Here is a 12412-nt window from a genome sequence, read left to right as displayed (position 1 = left end):
TAGCGCCATAACCCTACACAAATGCACTTCATTTCCGCCGGAAGTCTTTTGCACAGCGTCTGTCGGTGTGAACCGGTGTAAACAGTCAGACGGGCACTGGTGTAAACACAGCGATTTCGATGCTAACAGTGATGCTAGCTTGGGAACACGATTCTACTTCTTTGACTGGAGATGGCGTTACTCTCCCCCACCCGAATTCAGTGCAAAACTGGGAGGATAACATGACGACGTGGCCCAGCATAACGTACAGCAAAATTTGCTCCTACTTCGTTCAATCCATGGCAATAGATGGAAAAGCAATGGACAGTCTGAAGGCATATCATAAGGCTGCGCACATTCTACTTTGCCCACATGCTCCCGAAAATTGTTGACGATTTTGTTGAGGGAAGGTTACAGTTCTGCAGTAAATATCTCAGCATTTTAAAACCAAAATAAACTGCCTTATTTAGGTCATGCCCACAGGAGCCAACAGTTGTCTGTTGTTTACATAATGCACAATTTACATGATCTCTTTATGCTGTGCAATATATCATATGTGCCTGTACTGTTTGAGTGAAAATAAAGTTTGATGTAATTTAATTTCATTATTGCACTGTTATTGCATTATTGCATTTCATATGTTCCTTAGAGTGCTACAATTTCTTTTAACACAGTTCATCATTCATATTAAGCTCATACTGTACATAAATAACACTGAATTAATTCATTGTTGAGAGGAAACTAAAGAAATGGCTTCAACAAGAAAGATCACATGTTTAATCCTAACAGGTATTACAAATTAAAATATAAAAGCAGCCCACACAATTACATCACTATGAAAATATTCATATATAATATTAAAAAATACAATGCATGCAGTATTTGTTGTGTTTATCTGTATTTAATGAACAACATGGCTGGGTGCTGGGTGCTGGTTTGTGGTCGTAGCACTCTCTATCTAACCACTCGTTCAGGTGCTTTCTCGAGTGATTGCAACCAACTACCGCACACGTAGTTCCCGAACCACTTTTCTTCATGTTGTAATTGTTATATCCTCTTTGTCTCTGCGATATCAGTGCTTTGTCGGCACAACGGAGCTAGCTAGCAAAACAAACCCAGTCCGCCAAAACAGAAGTGCATTGCATCGAAGGGAGGAGTTCAGGATGTAGAGCGGAAACGGCTCAATAACTTGTGTATAGGCATGGGTTATTATCTAGGTGTGTCTGTGCTTCTAGTACCGGGCGGACCCAGTGGGGCGCAGACTACATCATGCTTCGCCCTTAACCCAATAGCGATAGCCTTAGAGGGCGAAGCCATATACGAAATAGAACTGAAGTTACCTACTGTAACTCCAGCTTGAGTATTGGTGTAGCCCTCTAAGTGCTGGGCCCCACTGGCTCCACGAATAGCTGAATAAAAGTTGTTTTGTGTGGGAGCAGATTGTCGGGCCTCCTTCCTATTTATACCGGAAGGGAGCCCGAGGGTGGGGCCCACCTTGTGGGTGGGCGTGGACTATAAGTGTTTCAGTGCTGCGTGGGTGCGCAGGGGGATTACCCAATAGCGATAGCCTTAGAGGGCTACGCCAATACTCATAGAAGCTGGAGTTACAGTAGGTAATTTCAGTTTTTCCTGTTCCAGATCCACATACTCCAGCCGCTCTGCCTGCCACGTCCAGCCCTCCCTCCTGGTCAGCCCAGCTCCACGTCTCCCCTCTATGTGCTCATCGTCAACTCCTTGCCAGTGTCGTGGACAAAATAAGGCCTTTTTTTTACACTTCACCATTGTCTCAGTTTTAGTGCTTGCATAGCGGGTTCTCATCTCCAGTCACTTCTCGGGAAGCCTAACAGTACTATCTGAAGGTGACTCATGTTGGTAACTATTTCCATAAAACAAAAACAAATAAACATAAAAAAAGCTTCTATATATTGGGCCTTGAAAGTGCTCTCTGAAACTATACGCCTGGGATGGAATGAGAAAATGAAAACTTTGCCGTAGAGGTACACCAAATACATTGTTGGAAAGGTCTTGACCTGGAGAGTAACATGTCAGTATGAAGATTCCACATGACTTCTGCTTTGAAATACTGACCTTTGAACCTTGACCTCGGTGCATGTTTGAAGGCTTATAATTAAGCAACAAAAGGGACTACAGACATGGGACATACTGTTATAGAGAGCTTTTGACCTCAGCTATCATGTGAGTATAGTCAAAACGGGGGGCACTGTCACATTTGGGTCAAATATGGTTAAAATGTATTTTCACCCATTTCACAATTTTATATTTAAAATCTGATTACACAAATGTGTTAACCATCCCCTTAAACCCTCAGTGTGTTCCTAATTCAGTATTTATAACTTCCAATTTTAGGAAAAACACTAATATATTTAAAAACTACAATTCCCTAGAGCCACGCTATGCACCTTTATTTAACCAGATAAAAGCATTGAGATACAATCTAATTTACAATGCTGACCTGGCCAAGAAGGCAGCAACGTTACACATTCTTACACATAACACAGACATATAAAATACAGAGAACACAACTAAGTAAACAAAAGACGAAAAGCAGTCACTACATTGCGCAGAGTAAGAAAGGTACACTACTTAAGCCTTAAACCTTGTTAAGCCACTGACAAGTGCCATCAGTTTTGAGGCTTGATTGAAGGTCATTCCAAGACCAAGGACCATAATAAAAAAGACCCCTTTTTCCAGCCTCAGTCCACGGCAGTTACCTGGAACCGTATCCAGGCACTGGTTCTGAGGTTGTAAGAGTCACAAACTGGAGCAAATCTGGCACATATATACAGTGGAAGCTTACCTAAAATGGCTTAAATACAATAATAAAAACCATTGCTGCATCCAACGCATACTAAGTGAGGACCATCCAATTAGGCTAGTGTGCAATGATGAGTCCTATAGGGTGCATTCGATATATATCGCATGGTAGAGTAGGTGTTAAAAAATTAAATAAATATGTGGAGTGTATAATAATGAGTGTGCAAACTTATCTAGTATCCTATCCATGTGAACCTGTTTTATTTGTGGGTGGACCTCACATTGTCTCGGGGGGTCTGGTGGCATGCACCCCTTGGAAGATTTTTGTATTTAACTTGAAGTTAAATGCATCAATCTGGTGCACTTTGAGGGCAACATTGAGATAAAGCTCTCAACACTAATACACTAATCAATCCCCTTTTAAACTGTTTTTTATTTTTTACTGACCTAGCTACACATTGGAATGGTTTCTTAACTTATTTTTTACAAGTATATTAAATAAATGGAAATATTTGTGTACATAGATGACCAAACTGTTTGAGACCCACTGAGATAACTTAGACTAAAGTTTACAATCTAATCACTCAGCGAGTCCTTTACCTCACCTAAACTGACGTTATCTCAGCCTCTCAGTCTGACAGGAGAGGACTCTCCCTCTCCTTATTGTTGAAACAGCTTCTAATCTCTGTTAGCTCCGAGCTAGCACCAGATGCTAACAACAACCCCCGTAACTGGTTCTCTCTCTCTCTCTCTCTCTCTCTCTCTCTCTCTCTCTCTCTCTCTCTCACACAAAATGTGCTTGTGCCACACGCCAGTGACCCCCCTGTCCCCAGTGGAAATTACGGCCATGAGTTAAATGGATACAAGATGGTGATAGCATTTCATTTCATTTTTCTCTCAAGCAAAAGGGCCCCGATGTTCCTAAAGATACAGCGATACAGTGTGGATTAATACTACAAAATGTATCCGTTAAATATGTGAAGATATCATGAAGTTGACCAAAGAAACAAGAAAAAGATAAGAATGAAGAGGGTTGTTGTAGTAATTCTCTGTGAAAGAACATACTCTCACCGACTCTCCATGGAAGCACTCTCTACTCAATGGTTTGCTCTTAGGTCTACTCTAATGACATCTCTAGCACCACACTGTCCCCGGCTAGTGCTTGCAGTCTATCGTCCCAGAGAGATGTTCCTAACATGGGGTGTTGAGCATGTTGAGGTGGGGGAAGGTCTATCAGACAATCAAATTATGGGATTTTCTCTTCCTATCATTTTTGATAGTGTGGCTCTTTTGTGTCCTCAGGGTTTTCATTTGACTGAGAGAAGAAAAGGAGAACAGATTTGTTCCTGTAATTTGCCATCTGGTCCCCAAAAATCAGCCTTCCCTCTATTGTTTGGTACTATTTTATAAGTATTTTTTGTAAATAGTTTAATCTTTCATTCATCAATCTTCTTTAATGTACTTGAGATGCTTTGTCAAAAAAATACATTACCAAATTAGCTTTAATTGTAATGTCAAAAATCCACACTGTTAAGTAAACTTTTTACCTCATATTATTGATTCAGTTAACTTGAGTTGTATTCAATCCTCATTAGCAGGACCTATTTACCTTGTTAATATCGTCATCAATACTGACTTTTAATGCTCTTTGCAGGTTGCAACAGCATACTTATAACATTTTAACTTTGGTTATTTATTGCAGTTATTAAGATATGTATACTAATTATTTGTTTAAAATTGCATTTGTAATGATTTTATTGTTTTACAATGGTTTCAAGCGCTTTTATGATCATAGCATTTTATATTGTACTTAAGTTGTGCTATACTATAAATCTGATTTGCCAGCGTGATCACATCTTTCAATCAACTCATTATACTCTGTTAACTGTGAAAGTACCTGCTGTTACCCGACCCATAAGCACCCCAAGTGATACACTGAGTAACTGGACTGGGTAAAAGATTTAGGAAAAATGTTGTTAATGTGAACTGGGCAGTTATCAAGCAGAGACAGGTCATAACTAACCAGTTTTGGGTAGTTACTCAAAACAAGTAATGCGTTACACACTAGTTACTTTTCAAAAAAGTAATTCATTACTTTGCTAAATTAAACACTGGTGAAAATAATTAGTTTCCCAACTAGTCACATTACTTGTGGACTACTCTGTAACATCATCTGCCATGTATTTTCTTTAGCTCAGTTTATATCGCGGCATTACACTGGTTCAGCTTGCAAAAGTGGTCCTGTCTGATGGCAGCTGCCTGTCCGTTACCTCAATATGTTTTGGAAAAATGGCAATTCCGGTGTCGAAACAGGCAACATTTCCTCCACGATGTTTGCTGCGCCAAGCCTGTTTATCTCTGCTATGCAAGTCTTACATTTTTTGCCCCTTCTCTGTCAGGGTTGAGCGAAGCAGGCAGGACCCAAATGCAGATTTCACAGAAAAAACACCTTTATTCCAAGGTCAAAATGGAAACAAAACAGAACTCTTCCTCGTGAACACAGTCAAGATACACAAGGAACTCACAAAGACTAACAGAAAACACAGAACCTAAATGCACACAGGACTAAGACCAACAGGGTGGGTGGAGGGGGTCCAGAGGACGGGCTCGGTCGGACGGCCCCGGGGCAAGGCAGAGTTCAAAAAGGAGAACTCGGGCGGCGGCCCGGGGGCAAGGCAGAGTCCAAGGTGGGGGACTCGGGCGGACGGCTCGGGGGCAAGGTAGAGTCCAAGATGGGGCGAAGGCCACAGCGGGCGAACTCAGGGGGCCGAGCATGAGGGCGAAGGCAGCTGCTCTCAGGGGGCCGGGCTCGAGGGCGAAGACCGCGGCTCTCAGGTGGCCGGGCTCGAGGGCGAAGACCAGACAGCTCCGGAGGCCGGGCAGGACCCGGTGTTGGCTGACAGGAACCGGAGCCGGTGGGACAGGCTTCGGCAGGATCCCCCATGGAAGAGGACCAGGGTTGGCAGGACCTCCAGCGGAACCGCCAACGGCACAGGACATAGGGCTGGCAGGACCCCCGGCAGGAGAGTAATCGGCGGGACCTCCAACGGGGCAGGACACAGGGTTGGCAGGACCCCCTGGCAGGAGAGCAGTCGGCGGGACCCCCAACGGGACAGGACATGGTGCTGGGAGGAAATCCGGCGGAGCAGTAGTCGGTGGGACCCCCAACCATACTGGACGCAAATTTGGCAGGACCCTCAGCGGAACAGGACATGGTGTCGGCAGGACCCCCGGCGGAACAGGTGACGGAGGGACCTCCAACAGGACACGGGGAGCTGGAGTGGGTCGGAACACTGACAGAACCCAAGGGACTGGAGTGGGCCGGAAAGCCGGAACGTGAGACAGAATCAACACTGCTGGGGCCGGTACTGGAGTCGGAACCATGGCTGCTGGGGCCGGAACTGGGGCCGGAACCATAGCTGCTGGGGTCAGAACTGGGGCTGGAACCATAGCTGCAGGGGCCAGAACTGGGGCTGGAACCATGGCTGCAGGGGCCAGAACTGGGGCTGAAACCATGGCTTTGTGGGCCAGAACTGGGGCCGGAACCATGGCTCTTGGGGCTCGGGCTACTAGAGGAACACACTGCACACTACACACTGAGAGGAAGTCCAAAATCCAACCAGGTAAGAATTTAACTAAACCTGGTCTCTCCATTGCCATCTGGTGCGCCTCAGCCAGAGCAGCCTCACGCTGCTGAACTCCGGACGCTCCCCTCCACTTATCCGAGCAGCCAGCCAAAGAAAAGGAAAAATCCAATAAATCCTGCTCAAAAGGATCTGCTGGGCCCATATTTGGTGAGTTCCTTCTGTCAGGGTTGAGCGAAGCAGGCAGGACCCAAACGCAGATTTCACAGAAAAAAAAACTTTATTCCAAGGTCAAAACGGAAACAAAACAGAACTCTTCCCCGTGAACACAGTCAAGATACACAAGGAACTCACAAAGACTAACAGAAAACACAGAACCTAAATGCACACAGGACTAATCAAACAAACAAGAGACAGGTGAGGAGGGAGGAGAAAACACAGGGGCACCAGGTGAACACAATCGGGTAATCAGGTAGGAAAAACAGACAGAAAGCAGGCAAGACAGGAGGTGAACACTTTTCAAAATAAAACAGGAAACCAAAGACAGAAAAAGACAAGACAAAACAAAACACAACACAGACAGATCGTGACATTCTCCTCATCCATGAACTTGCGAGTGTGGTGCAGCAGATAAGTGACGTTCTATATATTTTTCTATCCCCCCGTTATGCAGATAGTTGAAAACCTTAAAGTAACGCAAGGAACAAGATAATTTAATGCTCTGTAACTGTGATGTAATTACTGTTGTTATCAACAATAACAAGCTACTTTACTGTGTTACAGAATCTTAATCTGATTATAGAAACACGTTACTTTTTAATGTATTGCATTAACCCCAACACTGTAACACTGGTCAAAATGCTCTCACCCTAACCCAGACAGTTTATGCCTAACCAAACTTTAACAAACATACATCTACAAATTATTATATATTATCAATCAGTAATTAACCTGCCTGCACATGTAACCCATAGGGCGACTAGACCCCTTTATGTCGTTTAGATGTATGAATAAATTCTGCAAGAGTCTGGAATGTACACCCAGGGTACTGAGTGGCGCGAATCACTCCTCTCTCTCTTTTTCCTTGTGAACATCCTGAAGACCCAGAGACAACAGTCGAGCAGCTCTTTGTATAGTGTAAATAACAGCATTACAAAAGTGGTTATTTGATAACAAACTATTATTTGACCAGAACCCCTGTTTGAATCAGAACTAGAAGACGACAGCCTGTGTAGATGTATACTTGTGGAAACTCCGGTGAGTTGAGGCTTTAGCTCCTTGTTAGCACTTTGCAGTGCTAGCCTGCTAATATGACAATAACAGTTCATTTTTGTGGTTTATTATCAAGATACATTTCATATAAAAAGCGAACCAAGTCTGCGTTTCGCTGCATTCCTTGATCTCCAGTTATAACGAAGGACTCCATCGCCCGGACCTAACGGAGCCGCAGTGGGCTAGCTCCGGGACGCCGGCTGGAGCTAGCCCCCTGCGGCTCCGTTAGCTCCGGCGGCCACCACTGGGATAATTGGGTCCCCTGTTAACATTTTCTCCCGTTTAGCATTATGGGCGTCATAGCCATAGACTATAAAAGTCTTAACCAAGGCTGAATCATAAACTAAAATATATATGTATGTATAAAGGGTTATGTCCTTAGCTGGCTAATAAGTAACAAGCTAAGCTACCAAGCACACAAACACCTGCAAACGGGATTAACATGTATAATATTATCATTTTAGACTTCTTGGAAGTTCTGTTAGTACATTCAAGCGCACAGCACAACATTTTAATTGTCTGGTATTTGTAACAATATTCCCTAAAAGGCACAATCACCACGAACACGGCTAAAGCTAATGGGTCAAGTACAGTACTATGACTAACTAACGTTGTAGTCTCTATGGTTGTAGCCTAGCAAAGTGGACAAGTTGCTGTTAGCTGACAGTGAGGCATGTACATGTCCATCAAAGTGACCACACCCTAATTTATGCAAAAACGTTAAGACCTAATATAAATAAAAGGGTCGTGTTAGAAAACAATTCACTCACAGATTCATAATCATGAAGGTGGAATCTAGCTATATCGATAATAATATTTATTACATCCATGGGTAGAAACATGTTTTTTTCTGCTGTAAAGTTGGGCATTTTAACATGGGGGTCTATGGAAATTTCTCCTTTCTGTCAGTCCCTAGCGGCCCATGTATGAACTGCAGTGTGTTGCACTTCCGTATTGTGATGGGTCTGGATGCAGACCGCAGGCAGGAGGCGGATCCTATAGGGGGCGTTTCCTATAGGGGGCGTTTCCTATAAGGGGAGGATCCTATGAATAATGACACTCAGTAGAAATACATAATGTAGGTGGCAGTAATGCAACTTAAAGAGCCTGTGACACGATTTCCCCCCATCATCCAAACCCATCAATTTGAGTAAATATTGTCCCCTTGAAAACCGTTACTGAACTGATTTTGGATATTTGTACTTTGATAACCATTAATCTGCCCTTCAATGTTGACCATTTCCTGGATCTTCTCGGGGATTCTTCAAGTCCCGCCAAATTATGGGTGACGTCAATGCGGGCACAGCGCTCCAGCTGCACCGTTCAGGATCCCAGCATCTGCATGTAAACGCATGATGGCGCACACAGCAGCAAGCTCAGACAGCTTAATTTTGAACGTGTCTGAGAGCTCATATGAGGCTGAAGGATCGGTTTATTTTGTATCTGTTAGAAGTTTAGGAATTAGGTGCGTCAATATGGGCGATCATACGGTCATGTAGCCAGTGGTGGACTGGGACTAAAAATCAGCCCGGGGCTCTCGACCGGCCCACTTTGGTACCACTAGTAAATTGTCAACGGGGGGAGTGGGGGATGTGCTAGTGACTTATCCGACCGGCCCACTTCGGTACCGGCCCATCGGGATTCGTCCCGATGGCCAGTCCGCCACTGCACCCAGCCCAGCCCACGTAAACTGTCAACGGGGGGAGCCTCGCTGCGGGGAAACGGTGGAACTAGTGTCCCGATCGGAGTGGGAATAATAATAATAATAATAATAATAATAATAATAATAATAATAATAATAATAATAATCCGTGCATTTTATCCATTAATTTCCCCAACATTGTGGTAAAAAAAAACACACGTTTAATCCATGTTGGTGTACTACTACAACCAGTGGTGTAGTGGGGATGTTTTTACTGGGTGGACGGGGTGGTGGGTGGACGGGAGACACTATGGATGCGCTCGTGAACTGTCAACGGGGGGGGGGGGGGGGGGGGGGCTTGGGGACCTCTGTGTCGCCTGTCAGCGCAACTTACATGATGCCGTTTAGACAATATAATAATAAAGGGCGGTGCCGGCTGTCAGCGAACCGATCCGGCCTTTCTGCGCGACTATCACTCAAATGCGGGACATAGTCTCAATGTCACCTGGTCACCCTACACACACAGTTCTGCCCCTCACACACACACGCTTCAAATCAAGTTGCATAAATGCTTGAGCTACGTTTCTATTATAATTACTGTGAAATCTGCCTATTATGTTTTCGTCATTATTACAACAAACACACACTTGCAACTGATTACACTGGCAATGATTTTAGATGTATTAGACTATTAAAAAAAGAAATCATGCTTCAAATAAGTGGGGGTACGGCGTACCCCCGCGTCCAACGCCCACTACACCACTGACTGCAACTACAAAAAGCTAAGGTTTGTTTTCTCATCAGGAAATGCAGACCGGCTCAAACAAAAGATTTTTAAATCATCAGCCTCACGATCATTTAATGTATCATATGTTCGCCAAATTGACATGAAAGCACTAATAAATGTAGTTTCATCCACTTGAGTTTACAAAAATAATCGATTTGTTTTTATATCACATCCGACGGGAGGAAATTCAGCAGCTCTCACTACCGATTTTTAATCCTAATTTAATCATCATCTTCACCACGATCATTTATGTTTATGTTCGCCGAATTGACATGAAAGCACTGACAAATATGAATATACTGTAGTCAACTTCATTAAAACGTTATTAACGTGCCTAAACTCAGTAATTCACCATTTCTACGCATGACAACACACTTTGTCCGTGTTTGGCTCTCTCGCCACACAGTGAAGCGTTCCCGCATTGACGTCACTTCCGGCTTCCCCCAAAACCTCAAAATGAGTCGAAGGAATTTTCCCGCGATGTTCGAAATTATTGATATTTATCGGAACGGTATCGCTTTTTCTTTTTTAAACTGACGGTTCGAGATTACTAGTAGCCCACTATTTCATTGCACAACAGTTGTTGGGTTCGTGTCACAGGCTCTTTAAGGGATTCCAGCTGCTTTTACAAATCCTCGCAGAAGAAGTCATTCTTTCTTTCAAGATGGCCGAACAACACTTTGAAACAGCGGTAATAGTATTTTCCAGAGATGCATGTTTATATTTATTGTCATGTCATTTTTCTTAACACACAATTGTCTCGTTATCAAAGTACAACATCGACTGTCCAACCTCGTTAAGCGTTAATAAAGTAAATAGTTGTATGTGGTAAAAATGTTTGTGGTATTAAATGCTAACTTAGCATGATGCTATAAACACGTGGCCTACTCTACTGTTGTAATAAAGTTAAGCTTAGATAGGTCAATAGATTATCAGGCTCGGTAACAATACTGATTTGTGTTACCAAAGCTGATCATCTAATTGACCTAAGGTTAGCGTATATGCTGTGATGCTAACCAGCACTTAACATGATGCTAGTGTACTGTTGTATTATCTTGGAAAAATAAGTAGGCCTGCCCTACATACTGTAACTTAATCAAATAATATGGAATGGATTCGGATAGACAACATGGCTAGCTTGGTTGGTTGAATTGAGAAATAAGATGTGCGGTACTGATTAAGGTTGTAACTGTAACAGTTTGTAACTACTGGTTGTAATGAACCAGACGAGAGACGGACGAATCCTTTCAGTAAATGTCGGCTGCTAATCAATATGTAAAAATAACACTTCGGATTTGTCTTCTATAATTATGTAACATTAGTTATGGCATCATCAGAAATGTGGTAAAGTAATATGATTAGAGAAGAGTCACTGGTCATCTAACACATGCTTAATAGCTCACCTAACACTATTAAAGACAGGTTAAAGAATGTAACGTAATAAAAACTACCTAATATCGATAAGCAAAAACACTAGTTATATTATACAAATGATGTGACCCCTTGAGCTGCATAAACTAATAAGCAATCCAATTGAAATATAAATATCAAAGCTCATTCAAAAACTTTCCTGTCATTTATGTGATATGAATGGTTACTGTTGAAAGTGCAAATAAAAACAGTTTGAATCGTAAACAATTCCTAATTTTCTTCCAGATTCACCAAACTGTTTCCAAGGGGGACGCCCCTCTAACACCCTTTTGTGAAGGCCCTAATACATACAAGTGCACATTCTGCAGCAAGGTGGGGGACTATGGCCATATTGTGGCACATCTGCAGACCCATAGAAGAACGGCTGTTAAACATGGAGGTATTTCTTAATCTAAATAAATGTTGCAGATCTTCCAAAATGTACAAATAGTTGACTAATTTTAGTTAGTCTAACCAATTAACTATTACTAACTAATATTATTCTAACGTGAATTTGAATACAGTTTACATTTTTATATTGCCTTAAGAATTAAGTCATTTGTAAACTGGATTTCTCTTTGTAGGATTCACAATGTACAGGTGCAATGGTGTGTGTTGCAAAACCTCGCATTTCCACTGCTGCTACTGTGGGGAGATCTGAACCCAGCCCACTATTCTGAAACATGTTCAGAAGTGCGCAGGGGCAGCCTGCAGCGTTGGATCGCTTCGCCAGAGTAAGTGATGCACATGAACACACCAGAAGCAGTGGTCATAACCTTATTCCCCCTAAAGACAACTTAAACAAAACATGGGAAAAATGTATTATACAACTATACTGCTATAATGTAATCTATCCACTGTCTCCCCACAAGCCTCCACGGTGGCCTCCTCAGCCTACCCTGTCACCTCTGCAGCCTCCCAAATTGCCACAGCATCTGTAGCCTCCACTCCACTCCAAGCCAT

This window comes from Notothenia rossii (assembly GCF_949606895.1).
Source record: "Notothenia rossii genome assembly, chromosome: 7".
Classification (NCBI taxonomy): Eukaryota; Metazoa; Chordata; class Actinopteri; order Perciformes; family Nototheniidae; genus Notothenia; species Notothenia rossii.
The sequence above is the reverse complement of the archived record's forward strand: the minus strand, read 5'-3'. Positions refer to the sequence as shown.